The sequence below is a fragment of the Ictidomys tridecemlineatus genome, chromosome 2 (genome assembly GCF_052094955.1).
Source record: "Ictidomys tridecemlineatus isolate mIctTri1 chromosome 2, mIctTri1.hap1, whole genome shotgun sequence".
Taxonomy (NCBI): Eukaryota; Metazoa; Chordata; class Mammalia; order Rodentia; family Sciuridae; genus Ictidomys; species Ictidomys tridecemlineatus.
The window spans coordinates 135568641-135588727 of NC_135478.1; the positions used below are offsets into that span (position 1 = coordinate 135568641).

A 20087-nucleotide genomic window follows, 5' to 3' on the forward strand; every position below is an offset into this window, starting at 1 on the left:
AGAAAATATAAAGAAGGAGAAGGGAGAATATCCAGGACAAGACCAAGTATTTTACAGCAAGAGGCCTTTCAGGTAAACTGGCTGGATTCCATACAAGCCCATTCATATCTGGAAGTCTTTATCCGTTGTCTTAAGCCTGCAAATCAATGACCATCATCCCCCCGAGAGTCTGAAACCTGAAACAAGCATATTTCTTTAAGCACCTTTGCAAAAGTACTTAATTTTCTATGAGAATTCACTGTCTTGACCTGGCTCCTGGAATTCAAGGAAGGGTGGAAAGTCAAGTCCAATAAATGAATAACTTTCAGGAACTTCAAACTTCATTATTTCTGATGGCAACCCAAATATTTTTCCATTGTAAAAAAAAAAAAAAAGGCAAGGTAATTTGTGCTCAAGTAGCTCTTTCAAAGAGCAGAATGAGAGCATGCGGCCCTCCTTACCCTGGTGAGAGACTCACATTCTATATCTTGTTGGCTCAGAGCGCCTTTGTTTAGAGTTCCAGCCCCTGGTTGAGGGTCAGCTAACGAAAGAGGGAATGAGGTTCAAATTCTTTAATTAGTTTTGTCAGTGATTCTCTATGGTTGGCAATAAAAGAAATACTTTCTGGGAGATCAGGTTCTCACACTGAAACTTTGGATAGGATAAAGCACTTGAAAGGCCAAGATCATTTTCAGCCCATTGTTCTAGCCTGTCTCTGAACTAGGCTTTTTGCTAAAGCTTTGAAGCCAAAATCTGTATGTCATCCCCATAGTCCCACAGTCATGGCTCACAGGCACCAATAAGCATGTTGCTTTCAAACATTCATTCTCAGAGACCTGCCATCTCAGACGGGTTTCCACAAAGCAGTGTACTCCGGGAGCCAATTGGAAGACAAATATTTTATTTGGGCGAATGAACGCTGAAGTCTGCAACACACATTTCCTGGGATGCTCAGAGTTCAAGTCCTCCAAAAGTCAGAGTATAAAAGAATGAGGGCAGCTCACCAACAATGCTGAAACCTGCTTAAACATGGGGTGGGGTATCTGCATAGAAGCATCTTTGGAGTGAGCATTCCCTTTCCTAACACCAAGTTCTGCTTTCTTATTTCCATGTAGGTTCTTTTAAGATTGACCACATGTCCTGACACTAAGGCAACAGACTTAAAAAATATGTGACTTTGTTGATCATGGCTACATACAGAAATTCCTCATATAGCACACGATGAAAACATGATTCCAATGTTATCTTCATAACAGGACATTGCAAACTTGAACAAAACCTGCAAAGAAGAAGTTACCATGTCTTTCTGGCTTATGGAGCAGCTGGAGCATTTCTGAAAGGGACCCCACCCTCTCCCTCCTTGGTGAGTCATGGCTCTTCTCCTTCCTTGGGGAATACCCGCCTTGCTTCCTGATGGACGAGAAGGCCTTATATGGAGACATGTCTTCTCTCCTCTCTGGGTGGAGGGATGGGACAGAAAGAAAGTTCAAATTTTATATTGATATCCAATTTCTCACACAGGTTTTTCTTAGGCGGTCTGCCTTTCCTCTCTAGGTCTGAATCACACATAGATCACATATTTGATTGAGGGAAACACATTTGCTTCCCAAAAGTTACTAAATTTACTTCTTCAAACTTTACTGTCTGGGGTAGGGAGAGTAAATACTTAGGACAGTCACATCTCTGGGTTTGGACTTCCGATGACCCTCACAGCCATGTTGGATCCATCGTGTCATCCAAGTGAGAAACTCAAACATCTAGATGAACAATAAGAGCAAAGAGAGAATACAGGAAGTATGCATTTGCCTCACACCTTGGGGGCAAAAGTGCTTGCCAATTTGTTTTTTACCACTAGAGGTGTATATTTTGTGGGATATGTCAATGTCCGGACCCCTGATGTCATGATCCATACATCATCTCTCAGTTCTGGTCACTGTCTGCCCTATCTTGGGAAATTTCTTCATCAGCCACTTGTTTTAGTGAGAAGAATATTGAGTTATAAGTGATTTCTTTGCACAAGGGTAATACACTGTACACATAATTGAAAGAATATTCAACTTTATAGTGGCTTTTCCATGCTATTATTCGCCTTTTAATTCAATACACTATGTGTATGTTCCCACATGGCACAGAGGACAGGAGTTGCAGCTTACTTATGTCCCCAACAGCTATCTTTTGCCATACCCTGCCCACTGGGCACCTTGTAATATCTACGGTGGTTACTTTCTGAACCCATTTGTGACTTTGCCCATCATGTCCTATTGCAGATGTCTGCACAGGAGGCTGGTCTTTTGGCTGCAACAATTATCTCCTAGTGCCCCAATTCTGCAGCAGTGTTTGAAGTTTTCATGCTGGGTCTTTTAAATTATTTCTCCTGCCCACCCTGCTTAGGATTACTCAAAAAATAGCAAATAACAACAATAAGCCTGTCTTAATTTTGCCAAAAGAAATTGCCTGGGACTTTTCAGAAGCCACATTCAATTTATGAATAAATGAAATAGATCTTCTCGACCAACCATGACAATAAGCACTGGCCTACATATTCAGGGCCTGAAAGAAGTTGAGGCAATGGGCCTAATGAGAAGCAGTCAGCGAATCTAATGAGAATCAGACAGAAGGCCTAATGAGACATTTAACATGCTCTGCCTCTCCCTCCTCTTTTGTTCAGTTTTCATGGGAATCTGTGTTTGGGGAGCTCAGTTGCACTGGCTACAAGCAGATACATATGGCCTTAGTGGGGCGATCCAGGAAGCAATAGAAAGACATAAAGTATGCCCAGGGATGGGGAGGGTGAAACTTGGAAAATGTACCCAAAGGCCACGATAATGTGGTGGGGTGTGTTTTTATTTAATTCTATCTATACCTTTTTGAGACTACCATAGATTCATAGAGCTAAGGGTGATGGTATGATAAACAGGCAGAGATTTCAATAACATTGCATCACTGCTCTGAGGGAAAGAAAGATAAGAAAAGCATGCTGTTCTGTTTCTGTTGCTGACCTTTGCCATTCAGAGAGAAGCACCTGGAATGTAGGTGTTGCACAAAGAGGGATACCTGGAATAGTCTCCTTATGAGGCAACGTTATTTGGAACAGTAGGTGTTTTCATTTGTTGATCTTGGATGGGGTTGGCAGCTAGAGAGATAGCTATCAAATTATAGGTTGGGCTGGGCTGAAGGTGGAGGAGGGACACAGATCTTACTCAGTTACAGCTCTGCATATCCATTACCTATGTTGGGGGCATGAAAAGGATGCACACACGCACCCTCGCGCGCGCACACACACACACACACACACACAATTTTGTCTGATCCCTGGATTTAGCAGTTTTGGAACATAGCTTGGTTTTGAGAAAGTAGGCAAGATTTCTGTTTTATTTAGCTTTCAAGCACAGGAAATTTGCATTGGCCCTTGTTGCCTGCCTATCAAATTAACAGTCTCTTTGGATATACATGCTCTTTGTTTTATTTGCTTACCCAAATATATGCTTTAAATGCAACCCTATCCCTTTTGCTATCCATCTGTTTATTTATTTATGACAACTCTTCTTTTGGTTGTCAAGGTCCAGCTTCTGCTTGCCCACCTGTATCTGAGTTAAATACGAAGGTAAAGGGAACAGACTTGCTCCTTGGTGGCGCCACCTAGTGGCTCCCAGCAGCAACACAGTTCTTAGCAATCTAAAAGCTTAGATGTCAGAATATTATTATATGGAATGGCAGGGGGATAAAAGTGAACCAACATTTATTAAGTTCCAGGTACAACACTCAGAATTTCAAAAACTTTACAAAATCTCTGTGTGATAGATAATTTTATTCCCTAAATGCTGTTATGCGTAGCTAACATTCATTGAATGCTTCCCATGGACAGAGCATTGTAGTAGATGCTTTGTATGCTTGGCTTATTTATGCTAATAGTAGTACTATATGAATGAAAATCTGATTGACAGGATTTGTAAAAGGCTCCAGCCCTTCCAAACTGTGTTACCTAGAGCAAATTACTTAATCTTTCTGTGCCTCAGTTTCCTCACCTGGAACAGTAGTACATTCATCATAAAGTACTATAGTTATAAGAAATAAACAATCATATTTGTACAGTTCTTTAGAAATTGTCTGAAACATAGTAAGCACTGAATATATTTTTCATATTGCTCTGATTGTCATTATTAGCAGTTAAGACTTTTGTCCCTGTGCAGCTGAACAAAAACAAACTACACTGACTGGTCTCATAAACATCATGTCAAAAGGTCTCAGAGGGACACTTAATTGTGCCAGGCATCCCTACGTGTATTTCCCTTTTGTGACTACTTTTAGATTCTGCCTAGCAGCGATTTGTCACCCCTTTATCCTTCCATCTTCTTCATCCCTACCGTTCTCAACCTCGGCTGATGGCCTTGCCTCATTACTGAGAAAACAAGCAATTGGCTGGGTGCCTTTTCTTCCCTTGCCCACTGTATTCACCAGCACTCCTGTTCTCTGATCTCTGTCTTTTGACAAGGAATTCAGTTCCCATTCCCATTGAAAGATAACTATGCAATATGCACCTGGATCTTGTGCCTTCTTGTTATTGCAAGGCTTGGCACCTGCTCTGTTAATTCACCCATTTGTCTATCAGGTCCCTGTCTTCAGCAGACAAACATGCAACCTTCAACTACTGCAGCTTTGAGGTTATGCCCCTGCCATGGATTGGATACTTCTCAGCATATATATGATGAGCTTCTAACCACCAAGGAGATGATGTTAGGGGATGGGACCTTTGGCAAGTAATTCAGAATGGAATCAGTGCCCTTATAAAAGAGACCCCAAAGAGCTTTCCCATCCTCTCTCTGCCATGTGAGGTTACGAAAGTAGCCTACACTCTGCAGGGCCCTCACCAGAACCCAGCCATGCTGGCATCCTGATATTCAACTTCTATACTCCAGAACCATGAGAAAATTACTTCCTATTATTTATAAAATGCTCACTTTGTGTACTTTGTTATAGCAGCCTGAGATAAGACATCCCCTCCAGTTCACCTCTTATTCTCTGCTCCTCATTTTTCTGAGTTGACTCTTTCTCATTATTTCCACAACTAATTCCACTAAAACTTCCATTCCCACCATTTCTCCAAATCCCCAAGGACCAGATCCACTTGTGACCTCTCTTCACTTTTCTTCTTAGCAGGATTTTATGCATCTTAATTTTACAATTCCTTTTCTGAGTTTCTGTGACCAAACTCTCCCCCCTCACCTGTCCTCACAGTGTCTACCCAAGAGCTCCATCTTGGTCTCCTGTTCTTCTCTATCAGTATCTTGTACTTCCGAATTTTATCAGAATGAACACTTTAAGCATCAATTCATATAAAAGTTGGAAATAAATATCTCCAGGCCTGACCCCTTCCTGAAACTCCAAACTCAGTTATCTACTCCTGATTAGTTTGTCATCTTCATGCACCTAATAAGTATTTTGAATTGCCAAAACAGCAGTTTTGATACCACCCTCAAACAGGTTTCTTTTTTTTTCCCCTCAGTAAACAACCTCACTATTCACCTAGCTGGTCAAGTCAAAAGCCCAGGAGCCAAAACACTAGGATTTGTTCTTTGATACCTTTCCTTTTTTTTTTCTTCTTTGTATTAGGGATTGAAGTCAGGAGCACTTGACTACTGAGCCACATCCCCTGCCCTATTTTGTATTTTATTTAGAGATGGTCTCACTGAGTTGCTAAGCACCTCACTTTTGTTGAGGCTGGCTTTAAACTCCTGATACTCCTGCCTCAGCCTGCCAAGCCTCTGGGATTACAGGCAAGCAACACCACGCCCAGCTTACTTTTCCTATCTTAATCTTCAGGTTTGGCCTTTATCCAGTCCTCTTCATGTGGATATTTCCTCCTACCAAAAGTCCTACCACTTCTTACCTGGTTTCTGAAATGAGTCTCCTAACCTATACTGATTTGATCCCACCCATCTACAATTTATTCTTCTTATTGCAGCTAAAAATGTTATTCAAAGATATAAATCAAATCACACCACTTCCGTCCTTTAAATCTATCCCATGGCTTCCTTACACATGGCAATTAAATCCAAATTTCTCACCCTGGCTTACTAAACACGATATAGTATTTTTAAGAAAAAATTATAATGAAACTTTTTCTTAATTCTGAGAGTTTTTCAGTGCCTTTTCACTAAAATCTTTTTTTTTTTTTTTAACACAAGTTAGAGTCCAACTTAGTTGCTTACAATCAAGGAACTGTAATTGCATAGCCTAGGAAGAGAATTCATTTAATGCCTGGCTCTTTGTAGGAAAACATTTGGGGTATGGATAAATTATGGACATATCAACCAGATTGCAAACTCCTACCAGCCGAGACCAATTTAAGTGCCTGTGTGTGTAAGTATAATGAGGTATACATACATACACACACATAAAGATAGCGATGCTTAATAAGAACTTGTTGAGTGCTTTGAATTTGACTTATAATTTCTCTATGAAATCTGCCTCCTCCCAAATCTCGAAAACAAAACAAAACAAAATAAAACACTTCCATCTTGTGAGAGATTTTGCTGGCAAAATGTAGGCCTTTTCAAAGAGACGACTGGACAGGGATGACTTATCCATGAGACACACAGCGCTCAGGACCCATGAGACATTTAGGGGCCAATGAAAATGTTTCAAGTTCCTTTTACAATCAGAGGAGAAAAAATAATGTAATAATAATAATAATAATAATAATGAATATGTAACAATAAATTCAGCTTATATTATATTCCTCTTTATAACAAGGCAGTCATAAAATGTAATTTTAATTTTTATTTAATGAAGAAAGGGGCAAGGAAAGAATAGTGTGGTAAAAGGGCTCATGGAAGCCATACTGCAGTCCTGCTACTGGAGGCCTTGATCCCCCGAGTGAAGTTTGGGGAAAGGAACTTTAGGATTTCTGACCCTATTGGCATCTCATTGATGGGGGAGGGAGGCGGTTGGTACCTGGAAGAAGAGACACAAGGAATCAAAAATATCAACATTTTACTACATTGCTTTTGTTTTTACCTAACACTTCTTTAGGGTCAATGGGGTATGAGGCACTATTTCACCTGCTTTTCAACACTAAGTCCTATAGCCTACAGTCTCTTGAATGACTACGAAGAATGTCCCAAACACCTGGCTTAGCCTCTGCAGGCATACCTCTTTCTCAAGGTGGATGCTACCTAAGGACAAAAAGAGATTTGAACACACACACAAAATGTTGCTCTTGTAACTCCACCATAGTAGGCACGAAAGAGATGAAGAAGAAAAAAAAAATGTCTAGTCCCAAAGACCAATGTAGTTTTTAATCTCTTCAATGATAGCTGGTCTTGCTTTAGGAATACAGAAAGAATGCTTTAAAAAAGAAAAAAAAAAGTGCAAGTAATAGTAGTAGAAGACTGTGTTGTTCAAGCCGTCTCTTCAGCTTGGACTCTTTCCTCCCACCTGAACTGAGGGAGACCAACCTCCAGGCTTCTGCAGGTCAGAGATGAAGGTAAAGGTGTGTTGTTCCAGCAGCTTTCAGCATGGCACTGCCTTCTGTGCCACATTCCGTGGAGGTGTACACACAGCAAGGTACACTTGCTTTGGGAATGTATTTATGCGTGCATCAGTGTTTAAATTAACTGTTACAAAACATACATGCCATCCTTGGTCAGTGTGTTTCTCTTTTCAACAAATTCCTCTCAGAGTAAAATCCCACTTGGAGAAATCATTTAAATCTGTGCTCAAGAGAAATTACCTAAACTTTTGTGAAATCTGCTGTCATTAAGGCCACAGTGAAAAAGAACTAGCTCTGAGCTAGGGATTTGGGATATGGGGTTTCACAAAGCCTAATGGACAGAGGCTTCTTGTAGACCAAACTTTCTCAGTTCTACATGTTTGAACCATCTTAGAGCAGTGGGGTTCTATATAATATCCCAATACTAGGTTTCTATACCTGGACCACTTAAATCAGAATCTTTGGGGTTGTACCTGGGTATTAGCTTTTCTATAAGCCCCCTCATGATGCTAATTCAGCTGGATTCCAGAAACAAATACTGATTTAGTAACTCTAGGCACTAGGGCTACTTACCTTTCAACTAGGACCAAACTTTATATCCAGGAAATGCCATAAGGTTATGACCTTTTACAGGTACTCTTGTTTCTCTCTATTCTGGGATGCTTTTTTAAATTTAATAGTGATTTATCTTCAGCCCACCACACTTAGTTTCAAAGTCATTCTGTATTTTAATCATCATTTAAAAATTTTCTTAAAACTACAGAGAGGTCACTGAGAGAACTCAGAGCTGGAAACCCAGGACTGAGCCCCACAACCACCGCTGAGAGAATCCCCTGGATTTCAGTATTGGAGGGGCGTGTTCACCAGGATATAAGGGGCAGTACTGATGAAGGAATGGTCTATACCACTGTTAAGACAGGAAGTCAAATGAGTTAAGGGATCAACACCAAGAACAATGGTTTGAGGGAAAGTGAGATTGATCACTTTCTTTCAAAAAAAAAAAGATTTCTGGAATGCCTATTGTGTTCCAAGTATCAGGCCAGGCACTGTAGGTACAATCCTACTGTTTAGGATCTGAGAGTTTAGGAAAGAGATATCATTAGGTAATTTCAAAAATTACATGGGAAGTTCTGAGTATACAGTGGGAAGAGGCCTTTGGCCCCAGGCAATGCATTTGAGAAGAATTCTAGGAGATACTATCTTCTTCACATCTTGAGATATGAATCCAAGTGAAGCAAGTGGGGAATTCCCAGAAAGAGAACAAAACAAGGGCAAAGGTACAAAGTCACAATCCAGCAGGTTAGTGAGTAGACCATAAACTATCTAATATGATCAAAAATTAGCATGTTAGACAGGAAAGAGCAAGCTCAGATATATTTGGTAGATCCTTGGCGCTGGATGAAATTGGGGAATGGAGTTGAGAGTAGGTCTAGGGTGGAGAACTTAATGAAAGGAGAGGAGAGGGGGAAGAAGGTCCAGGTGAAGGATGGTAGAAACTCCCACAGATCGATAGCAGTGTAGATGCGTAGGAATGGAATAGGTAGGAAAAATCAGCAAAATTTCATGGCAAACTGAGAGAGAGCAGGCTCTAAATAAAAAAGAATCAGATACTTGGTGCTTGGAGAATGCTTTTCTCAATCCATGGAGTTTACAATGGACGGGATAAACAGTTTAAAAACAAAAGAATGGAGCACACAAGGGTTTGGGGTGCCAGCTTTAATGGGGTGCCAGCTGTGTTGCTCAAAGCTGGCTCAGCCTTGAGTTGTTAATCTGTCTTGAGCATCTGCAGAAACTGAAACAGAATGATCTTGCCTGTTTCCTTCATTTTTATTCTCTATTTTACTCATCACATTGACAGTTAGGATTAGTACTTTCCTAATTCAATTGTTTTTCTAAATCCCCATTCATCTGGTGATTGATTACAGGTGTCTATAAACTGAGAAATGACAGAGAATAGTTTGGCCTCCCCTAACATCTCCCCTCAGTAAACCAGAGGCTGTGGGGCTGCCTTGGGGAACATAATGCACTTCAAATGAGGAGCTGAGGACGAAGGTGGAACATTTAAATTAACCTCCAGTGGAAACCCCAACCCGCTTGTTATGGCCGTTCTTGGCACAGAAATCCTCTTTCTCTCATATTGGCTAAAATCCAGAAATACAAAAATGGTAAAATTTTCAGGACAGAAAGTTGGCATAGACCCTGTGGTGTTTTACCCCTGTCCCCACTGATTCCCCTGCCTAGGAATTCTGTCTAGACTTGGCTTTGAGGCACATTCCTTCAGCCTTCGGTAGGCAGAGGTGTCCCGCTCTTGCAATGTGTACATGATTTAAAAAGAACTAAGAACAGGCTCTCAACAAACCGCTGCCTTCTAAAGGTCAAATCTCACTGCTCCAACTGTGACCGGGAAATGCAAATATATTCCAGATCGCTCAGCCCACAGGTGCAGAAGCTGAGTGCTGCAAATTTCATGTGCAGACTGGCGGGGTCCTTTCTTCGAGTCTCCAGATGCATGGAGAATGTTTTATGTACAGGAAGACAGAGGCTACACAGTGACAGCTGGGCTTCAGAGGAAGAAAGTATGGACATGTACTTAACTCTACCACAAATCCCCAAAATTCAAGCCACCAACATAGGAGAGAGAAAGGGAGCAGTCATGGGGATTTCATCTATGCATTCCTTCCAAAAATTTTGAGTGCCTATAATATGTCAGACATTTTCCAAAGATACTTCCCCATCTGGGACAACATTTCTCACACTGGAGAAACATGCTTCCTGCCACTTAGAAGTCACTAGGCAATTCAAGGAGTTGGAACACCAGCGTGCCATTTGCCCCTGATATATGAAATCACTAAAAAGGTGATTTTGTGACTTGCCTTTTATCCAACTAACCTAGTCCTTTTTCATAAATGCCCTGGAAAGAAACATACTCTGAGAAATGGATTTCACAAAGCATTCAGTCTTCCTGAAGGAATCTGTGAAATGTGCAGCTTAGAGTGCAATTCCTGGCCCTTCTTGTGCCGAGAGGTGCACTGCCAGGAGGCTGTTACCATGGTGGCCTATTAGCCTTCAAATTCTCTATGTATAGAAGTGCAAATAATTTTATATGATGAGCATAGTGGTGATGAGGATGATGATGAGGAGGATGATACAGGAAAATAATAAATTGAAAAAATATTAAAGAAGAAAGAACAAAGAAAAGAAGCAGAAGAATCTAAAATGATAAGGTGGGGGAAGCGTTTAGGAACAGTGAACAAGACATCACACAGGGCATCCTTCATTCAGAAATATTTAATGAGCATCTATTACTTTCAGACCATAGTTAAGTGCTGGAAAGATGATTCAATGTGTACATGGCATTTTCTTTAGAGTAATGGAAGAGAGAAAGTTAAATATATTAAATATATGAAATACCAAGTACTAAGAAGACTGGGAAGAAAACAAGGGGGGAAATATGTATATGTGTCTTGTTTAGTGGGTGTCAGAGAAATGAACACTAAGAGGCTGGGGGTGTATCACAATGGTAGTATGCTTGCATAGCATGGGTATGGCCCTGGGTTCAATCCCCAGCACTGCAATAAATAGGTAAACAAATAAATAAATAAAGGCACACTAAGAAGACAACTAATTTTTAGGCCAAATCTAATGGCTAAATCAAAGAACCATTCTTTCGTCCAGCAGTTGACCCTTGGACTTCCTCATTATTTCTACTACCAGTCCCTGGAGATTAGCCACTGAAATCTTCATTTTCAGCATCATCAGTTTCATTATCTGTCAGAAATGTGCTATTTGTGAAGTCTAATAGAAGATTTAATTACTGGACCAAGTGGATAAAGACACAAAAAGGGTTATCCAGCACCTGCTTTCTACACCTCTGCAGGCCTTGTCCCTGGCTTCCTGCTCTGGATGTCAAGTGGTTTCTGAGTTCTTCCTATTTCTCCCCAAATATCAAGAAACCTATTAGTAGCATGTGCTCCAGTTTCTTCAGGATGAGAGCATGAGACTTGCTAATTTAGATCAAGGTGTTAAAAAAGAATGGTATTAGCCAGGCATGGTGGCACATGAGGCTCAGGAGGCTGAGTGGCTCAGGAGGCTGAGGCAGGAGGATTGCAAGTTCAAAGCCAGCCTTAGCAATTTAGGGAGACCCTAAACAACTTAATGAGACCCTGTCTCAAAATAAAAAATAAAAAGGGCTGGGGGCATGGCTCAGTGGTTAAGCACCTCTAGGTTAATTCCCTGGTACAAATAATAATAATAATAATAATAATAATAATAATAATAATAATAATAATAATAATAGGAAGCTGGCAGCCCTTTAAGTTTGATCTAGTTCTTTGAGAAAGGAGGGATGTGGATATTTTCTTTGTCTGTATCTGTATTAACAATATGAAAGACACATCTTCTTGCTCAAATGTGCTTTATTAAAGCAAGATGATTTGCTTACTTCAAGCTAAATGTGGAGTGCATAGTGCAAGGTGCAAGCAGATCGATCATATGGGTTTATACTCTGGTGGACCCTGTCTGACCTGCATCCTGTACCTGGACCAGGAGTGTCCATGCCACATAAGGCAGCATGGGGTATGGAGGGCACAATAGATCTCCTGAGCAGCTTATCACCTTTCTCTCTGCATTGTCCCTTCTCAGGTATAGTTAGAGCCTATCTGACTGGGTTGTAGGGTCTTGGGCATTATTTTACTGTTGCAAATTGGATAGCTCAGCTGCCTTAGTAGTCTTGTTTCCATAATCCTTTACAATTGTACAATAATGTTTTAAAGTTCTTTCAGATATTTTCTCACTTATTCGTCACAAGAAAGTTATTGGAAAGCTTGTGCTATTTGATAATCAGTATTTTACAGATGAAAAATGGAATCTCAGCAGGAGAGATACCTTGTCCAAGGACTTGAGCAGGTGATTTCAAGTGCTGGGTGGCATCCATCTCCCCGATTTCAAGTGCTGGGTGGCATCCATCTCCCCTGATGCTGAATCTATTGCTCTTTAATTACACCTCGAAGGTTCAGAACCTTGGGACTGGATGCTGTCCACATGGAAAATGCTTGCAAATGGGAAATAAGTCACTTTCTTACCTACCTCCTTCCAAGGAGTGATTTCCTCTTCCTGGAGAAATTCAAGGAGGAAACTGCAGATGAAGCTGTTTCCTGTGCAAAGAGATGTGAACATCCAACAATGGAGGGAATTGGTGACACCAAGAGCATTTCATTTCCCACCTTCCCTCCAGAGGATCCCTCCACCCAGGCCTTGGCCAGGGCTCCACCAATGCTTCCTGGCTTCTGAGGCCAGCTCTATTTGTAAAGGTCTCAGCAGTTAAGCTTCACAGGAAAAGCAAAGGTGATTGGGGCACCCCTGCACCTCCCATAATTACATAATTAAGCTCTTTTCCTTCATACAGCAAGCAACACAAGGTGACGGCCCATTTAATGGGCACTGAGGGGGAACTTACAAGGAATAAAAGATAAGAGTGATGAGGTTCGTCTTCATGGATGATCTGTAGTGTTTTACAAACCAGAAGAGCAATGTCACCAGGAGATGGGGGCTCATCCAAGAACTCTTAATCAAAATCTACTTTTTAAAAAGATCCCCAGGTGGTTCATGTGCACATCCAACTTTGAGCAGCCTATGCAGGAGAAATTGATTTCCCCTGAGTATGAGTTCAGGGACATCCATACAGTCATTCCTCTTTCATTCTCTTACCCACCCCTTCTGTCTTCTCATTCGTGATTGTGTCTGTCTGTCTCCCAACACTCAAATCTCACAACACTCTTGTTGTTGAATACACATTTTGAATTCTGACAAGTTGTAGAGATGGCTTCTTGCCTCTGCTTCACAGGTCCTGAAACTGAGGTTTAAAGAGAAAATAACTTCTGCTAAGTGTGCCTGTGCCTGGGATTTAAAGCCAGGTTTGGCCCCCTCCAAGGCCAAATCTTTCCCATTACAACAAGAACTACTTTATACAAGACCTTGAGGCCCTGTCTTTCCAGAAAGCCTCTCCAGACATGGGAACCTGTAAGCACATGGCAGGGATCCTTTCTTTTGTGGTTCAGAGGCTCCCCAACTTCCCCACCCAGCACCAACTCAGCCACATGATACCCAAGAAAACTTCAAGCTTCACATTATTAGATACCAGTGAGAAGACAGAAATGCTCTTCTGATTCTTGCTTGTTCTAGACTCTGTTGTTGTTTATGAACCCAAACTGTTTCATGCCCATTCATGTTCCAATCACAGGGCAGAGGTGGACATCCTGAGACAGGGGCAGGTACAGCTTTCCACCGAAGAAAATTAATTCTCCCACTCTTGCTGTATACTAAGTAAATCAGACTACAAAGGTGAAGTAAGAATAGCATAAAAGAGGAACCAAGAATATTACAAAAATTAAGAATGTGCTAGAAGTATACTTATTGGTAAGATTATATACTAACTGAAAAAAAAACCCAATCAAGTCACAAGAAGAGAATTTCAGTAATCTTGCATGTCTTATTTTTCCCTTTAAGTGTGTGTCTGTCTATAAAATGGAGAATATAAATGAATTTTCAATCAATGGGTTATGAGAACACCTTATTGTATTCTTGATACTTTTCTGAATATTTTGTTTTTCTCGACAATAAATATGATCTTATTTGTAGAGCATATATTTAAAATGAACATTTTAACCATACATTTTCCCCCCTACCATTATTCCTACCCTTAATGCCAGTATTCAAAGGTAAAATCTGCACAGCTATACAGCCTTGTATAACACAATTTATTGAACATTATTTTCTCAATAGCTTATACCACTTACAAAGATACCTTGATGGAAAGAATTTTTTCTTTTTCAGAAAAATGAACCCCAGGACCCGGTAGCCCTAGAAGAATCTTCTCAGGGGAGCAGTGATGAGCCAATGAGTCCACCTTCCTTTACCTGGAGTAGCACTTATCATAAGTTTTATCGCACCCAGGCATTCTGTGGTTGCTCTTTTCCTTTGAAACTTCTGCACACCTTAAACACCATCATTTAGTTGCTGCTTTGCTTAGCTGAAAACATGTTGGAAATCTTTAAAATAAAAGACTTTACCAATAACTAAAGAATTACAAAAGATCAATAAACCCAAACTCTCATGATTTTGAAGCACTTGTTACACATGCCATGCGCTTTGGGGAGTATGGATGGGGGTTCACACAAATGAAACCATGTAGAAATCAACTCCCCTTGATCCACCCCTGTTTTCCCCAAGCCTCTTTTCCTGAGATGCAAAGCAGGAGGGATTGATTTCACAGTGTATCAATCAACCTCCCAATTGTAGGTTTGACTTCTATATGGGTCTCAGATCATCAATGAAGTATTTATTTCTTTACCGTTGGTTTCTCTACAGGGATAATAAATAAAATTCCTGTTCTAAGAAGCTTACTGTTTCTGGTGGGAATATCCAACAAATGCCTGAAATTCATGTTGAAATATCAAGAAAGAAATGTGCTAAATGCACTCCTTTTATTCTATTTATTATTTGGCTCAGGGTTAGATGTCTCTGTCTCCATCCTTGTTTCCTTCAATTATAATTAACCCTTGAAAGCCATCTGTCACGGTATCCTTTCCAGAAAGCTGTCTGATTTCTTCCTCCAGTCATAGAATTGCTTTTCTTCTATTTTTCTCTTGGGGAATAGTTCACAATTCAATGCAAGGACCCTCCCTCCAGAAGAGGAAGAAGTGAGGGTATACCCTCTCAGAAGCATAAAATAGTATAACAAAAGCAAACAAAACCTTTCTTGTAAACTTATTATAACCTAGACAATATCATCAGTTAGTTTACAAAATAATTTAATATTAATACTAATCTTATTTGGCTCAAAAAATTACATAGCTTCAAAAATAGCATAGATAGTGGAAGGTCCTGCATATAAATCCATATCACATTTTGTTTCAAAGATCCTGCTTTGAACCAAATATCAGTGCCTACTAACCATTTTCAAACTGCTTTCCACATCCTCCTGTCTCCCACCCCACCAGAGTGGATTCCAGCCATCTTATCATTTCTACACCTTCTTGTCAATTAGAGGTGAGTTCCAGAATTGGCAACAGAGATGCATCTATCTCACATGCTGAGGAGAAATGAGGCTGAGGACTGCATTTTGACCCTGCTGATGTATATTACCATTCCTCTTGGATTATGTAGCACTACTGGGGAAAAAAAAAAAAACTGCATCTCCATCTATCTGTCACTTTCTTCAGACACCATCACCATGGGGCCTAGAACAATGTCTTGCAAATATCATCTACATGAGTTTTAAGTTATTTTGAACAAAGGAAAAACACATAATAAAAGATTAAGTAAGTGCCAGTAATATATAAGGCACAAATGATGACATTTGTGGATGATAGGGTTGATGTAGGAAGGGCTTCCTGGAGGAAGTGACCTTTTTCATTGCTTTTGGCTGGGAGGACCCCGACTTAAGCAGAAATGAAGGTGAAGACAGTCTGGTTGGGGAGAATTGCATAATGGTCTGATGTAAAACATTTCTCCATGTTGATGAGAAGTGACAGTGCTGATAGATTTCCTATGACCATAGAACAGATGAGCAAGAAAGTTTAATTCTGGGAATTTCTGTTTTCCATCCCGGGGATTATTCCACAGGCCATTATCGCTTCAGTGGCTGAAGGTACTTGGCTATAAATAGGCCACTAATGTTTTCCTTAGAATTAGAGCACACGTCAGAAGAGACTAATGACCCCATGTTGCACTATTTTCTTTTCATTTCATTTAGCCTCAAACAAATAAACCTGATAAATATTATCAGAGTCACATATGCTCATTAAGAATTATAGTCAGTGGCTATGTTTGTTTTACTGTGTAATAAATGATGAAACCATGGTGATGAGTGGAGGAAGCCGGATGGTTTTTGTATTTTCCCATCTCAACACTGAAGACTTGCTCATTGTTTTTTTCCCTGGCTTGTATGAGAAATAGAAGAGCTTAATAAAACACTCATTCACTTTGACATGTCTTAAAACAGTCCACATTCATTCTTCTGACCTGGCTCAGTGATACTTGATAGATGTTTGGGAGTTCTTGAACACAGCATTGACATTAAATAAGCATTCTCAGTGGCTGGAGAACTGGTGTGAAAATCTTCCAATAAGAAATAGTATCTTTTAACAACTGAGGAACTCATTGTAATTGAAGACTGAGTTGGTAAATATTTCATGGAACTAGAGGACAGACTGTGGCTCCTGCTATATAAAATTTAAGTCATTACAAAGTCAAGGTATACTGATATATATTTTTTTTTTAAAAAAAACCATGCTAGTCAAAGAAAATAAACACTGTAATTACTTCCTAATGAAATTTCCACATATCTTCATATCTGATCCTCGTGGTTTTCATATTTTTAAAGAGGCTATGAAAAATGAGGGGTCTTCTCACTCTTTTATACATTCTTACCAAAATGGAAAAATTGTACCTGTAACTTGACTATCCATAGGGGCTTCTTTGCCCTTCTCACTCTAATCCATCGTTCTGTCAGCAGAGTGATCTTGTGGAAGAACAAATCTGACCACATCACTCTCCAGTGAAAGCATTCAATGGTTCTCTATTCACATAACCCAAATACCTTTGCATGGTGTGTATGAATATTCATATTATGGCCCATTTTACTCCTTTTGAAATTCTCTTTTCACTGTCTCCTTCCTCCTCCTGTGCAACTCATAATCACTCTGAACTTGCAGGTCCCCAAACTTATCAGCTTTTGTTCTCCTGCCCTCAAATACCTCCCCCTTTTCTTTCAAATAAAGTTGTTACAATCAAGACTATACTCCAAAATAACTTCGGAGGGATTATTTTTCCTCACTTACTCCCAAACTCTTAGTGGTTCCCTTCTTTCTGCTCTTCTAGAACATTCTCTAGGCACTCAAGTGATGCCATTTCTGTCGTCAGCATTTTCGCTATTTGTTTACCTATATATCTACTTCACACGTTGTACTGAGGATTCTTTTTTTTTTTTTCTTAATGAAAAGTTCAGCTTTAATATAATCCCTAGCCCTGAGCAGGTGCTCCATAAATGCCCATTTACAATGCAACTGAATAAATGAATCACAAACTGCTTCTCATGAAGAGGGAACACACCCACAACTTAAGCCTTTTAAACTCAAGTTGCAGTTTCAGACAGGAGTTCCAGACTGAAGTCAGGGATATGGTTCTTCAAAGTGTCCAAGTAGCTTTTAGTTACTATTCAAAAACCACATGTACCCCAGGGAATATCAGGAGTGATGACTTGAATGACCACCCCCTGTCTACTTGAAAACGGTGAACACACACTGTCTTCTTTGAAAACATCCCCTTGAGTCTCTGCTGAGATGCAGTCATTTAGAAGATCAAAGGTTGATCAGCATGTCACCAACTAGACAGCAGGAACTGTATGTTTGGCAGCCACTGCCACAAGGATACAGGCCTGTGTTTAGTTTTCTAACAGATTTCAGGGAACTGACTTGGCGGGAGAAGTAACAATCTTACAGAGAAGGCTGCATGAGACCAAAGAAAACAGCATTACACTCGATAGCGATAATGTTTCCATCAACATTGTCCAAATCTGCTCTGTAATTATATACTTCATGCCATTCTAAAATGGTAGCCACCAGAATGTGGTTATGGGAACACACAATGCCACAGATGGAGGGAGGTTTAGAAACAATTTTGTTAATACCCTTTATTATTCAGATGGATATGTTATATGTAATACACAAGAAGCAAGTCCCATTTGCCTGACTCATTAGAATACATGGGAAAAAGAGAGGTGAAGATGATCCACAGAGGTGGCATCATACAGAGTGGACAAGCAATCAATTTGAGGTTAGATAAACTTGTGCTCAGTACTTATTACTGGTACAATGAAATAAGTTACTTAAGCACCTTGAGACTTGGTTTCTTTATATGTTTTAAAAAATTTATATATATATATATATATATATGTATGTATATACACAGATGTGTACACACACCTGTGCATACGTGTGTGTATGTGTGTGTGTGTGTGTGTGTATATATATATATAAAATGAATATACATATATATATTTAATATATCCCTCAGTATCTGTAAGGGATTTATTCCAGGACCCCCCAAAATATTAAAATCTGCAAATGCTCATTTCTAATATAAATGGTGCAAAATTAACTTAAAACCTATGTACATAATCTCATAAACTTTACAGCTCATTTTTAAATGTTGAATAATATATTGTCTGAATGTATCAGTTTTGTCCCTCCATTCACCCCTTGAAGGACAACTTGGTTGCTTTCAAGTTTGGGCAATTATGAATAAGACCTTTGTAAATGTGTGTGCAGGATTTCTAATGGATATAAGCTTGAGATTTATTTGGGTAAATAACACTGTTTGATTGCTGGATTGTGTGAAAAGAGTATGTTTAGTTTTGTGAGAAACTGCAAATCTGTCTTCCAAAGTGGTCTCACCATTCTGCACCCTTCCGATTCATAGTGAGAAAGGAGCATTCCTGATACTGCATGTCCTTGTCATCATTTGGTGTCATCAGTGTTTTGGATTTTGACCTTTCTAATATGCATGCAGTAGTATCTCATTGATGTTTTAATTTGAAATTGTCTCATGACAATTTAATTTGCAATTATCTAATAGAAATCTTTTTGTATGTTTGATTGACATTTGTGTCTATCTTTAGTAAGGTGTCTGTTCAATACATTACCCATTTTTAAAATCAGATTATTAATTTTCTTATTGTAGAATTTTGAGAGTTCCTTATTTACAATCCTTTATCAGATGTGTGATGAAATCATTTTCTTCCAGTCTTTGTCTTTTTAATCTCTTGACATTGTCTCTCACAGAGCAGCTTATTATTATTATTTTAATGAAGTCCATGTTATCAATTATTTCCATATTCTTTGAATAACCTCTAGATTGCTTATAATACCTAGTACAATATAAATGCCATGTATCTCATTTGTTAAAATACATTGTTTAGGGAATAACAACAAGGCAAAAAAAAAGTCTACACATGTTCAGTGTAGAAGTAACCATTATAGGCCAAACTAAATTCTTTTTTCTTTTTGGTACCCAGGATTGAATTCAGGGAACTTGACCACTGAGCCATATCCCCAACCCTATTTGGTATTTTATTTAGAGTCAGGATCTCACTGAGTTGTTTAGCACTTAGATTTTGCAGAGGCTGGCTTTGAACTCATAATACTCCTGCCTTAGCCTCCCAAGCTACTGGGACTACAGGTGTGCACCACCGCACCCAGACATGGCTCTATTTTCTATGTTGATAGATAGAATAATGATGTATAAAATATGGATAAATCACAAAGTTGACTTTAATTTACGAGATTAAGGAATGATATACACAAACCTGAGCTGAGAGGGCTACTTCATCTCCTCTGGGTTCAAGGTCCTCATTCTGACTGCTCAGAGAGCAGAAGCCTAGAAAGCTCAGTCTTGCTCATTGAGAGACAGTTGCAAAAGAAATGCTCATCTAGTGCAGGCACAACTTTGTGCTCAGTAGCCAGTGATTTTCCAATGTTTTTAAGTTGGAGGGAAATATATGACAGCTGTGTTGGCTCTAGAAACAATAAAAACAGTTCCTTAAATCACCAAGAAGGGT

General features: G+C 39.6%; 1 long non-coding RNA gene across 2 annotated transcripts; it reads right to left on the minus strand.

The window, feature by feature from the left end:
- Nucleotides 1-6739: 6739 nt before the first annotated feature.
- LOC120891981 (uncharacterized) lies at nucleotides 6740-19829 on the minus strand. 2 transcript variants are annotated; one of them, XR_005736583.2, is made up of 3 exons: nucleotides 12927-19829; nucleotides 12557-12624; nucleotides 6740-6933 (listed from the first exon to the last, which is right to left on the minus strand). It is a non-coding gene; the product is annotated as an uncharacterized LOC120891981 (long non-coding RNA). The 2 variants fall into 2 exon arrangements; XR_013435047.1 differs by having other exon boundaries at nucleotides 6740-12624.
- Between the last annotated feature and the right edge of the window lie 258 nt (nucleotides 19830-20087).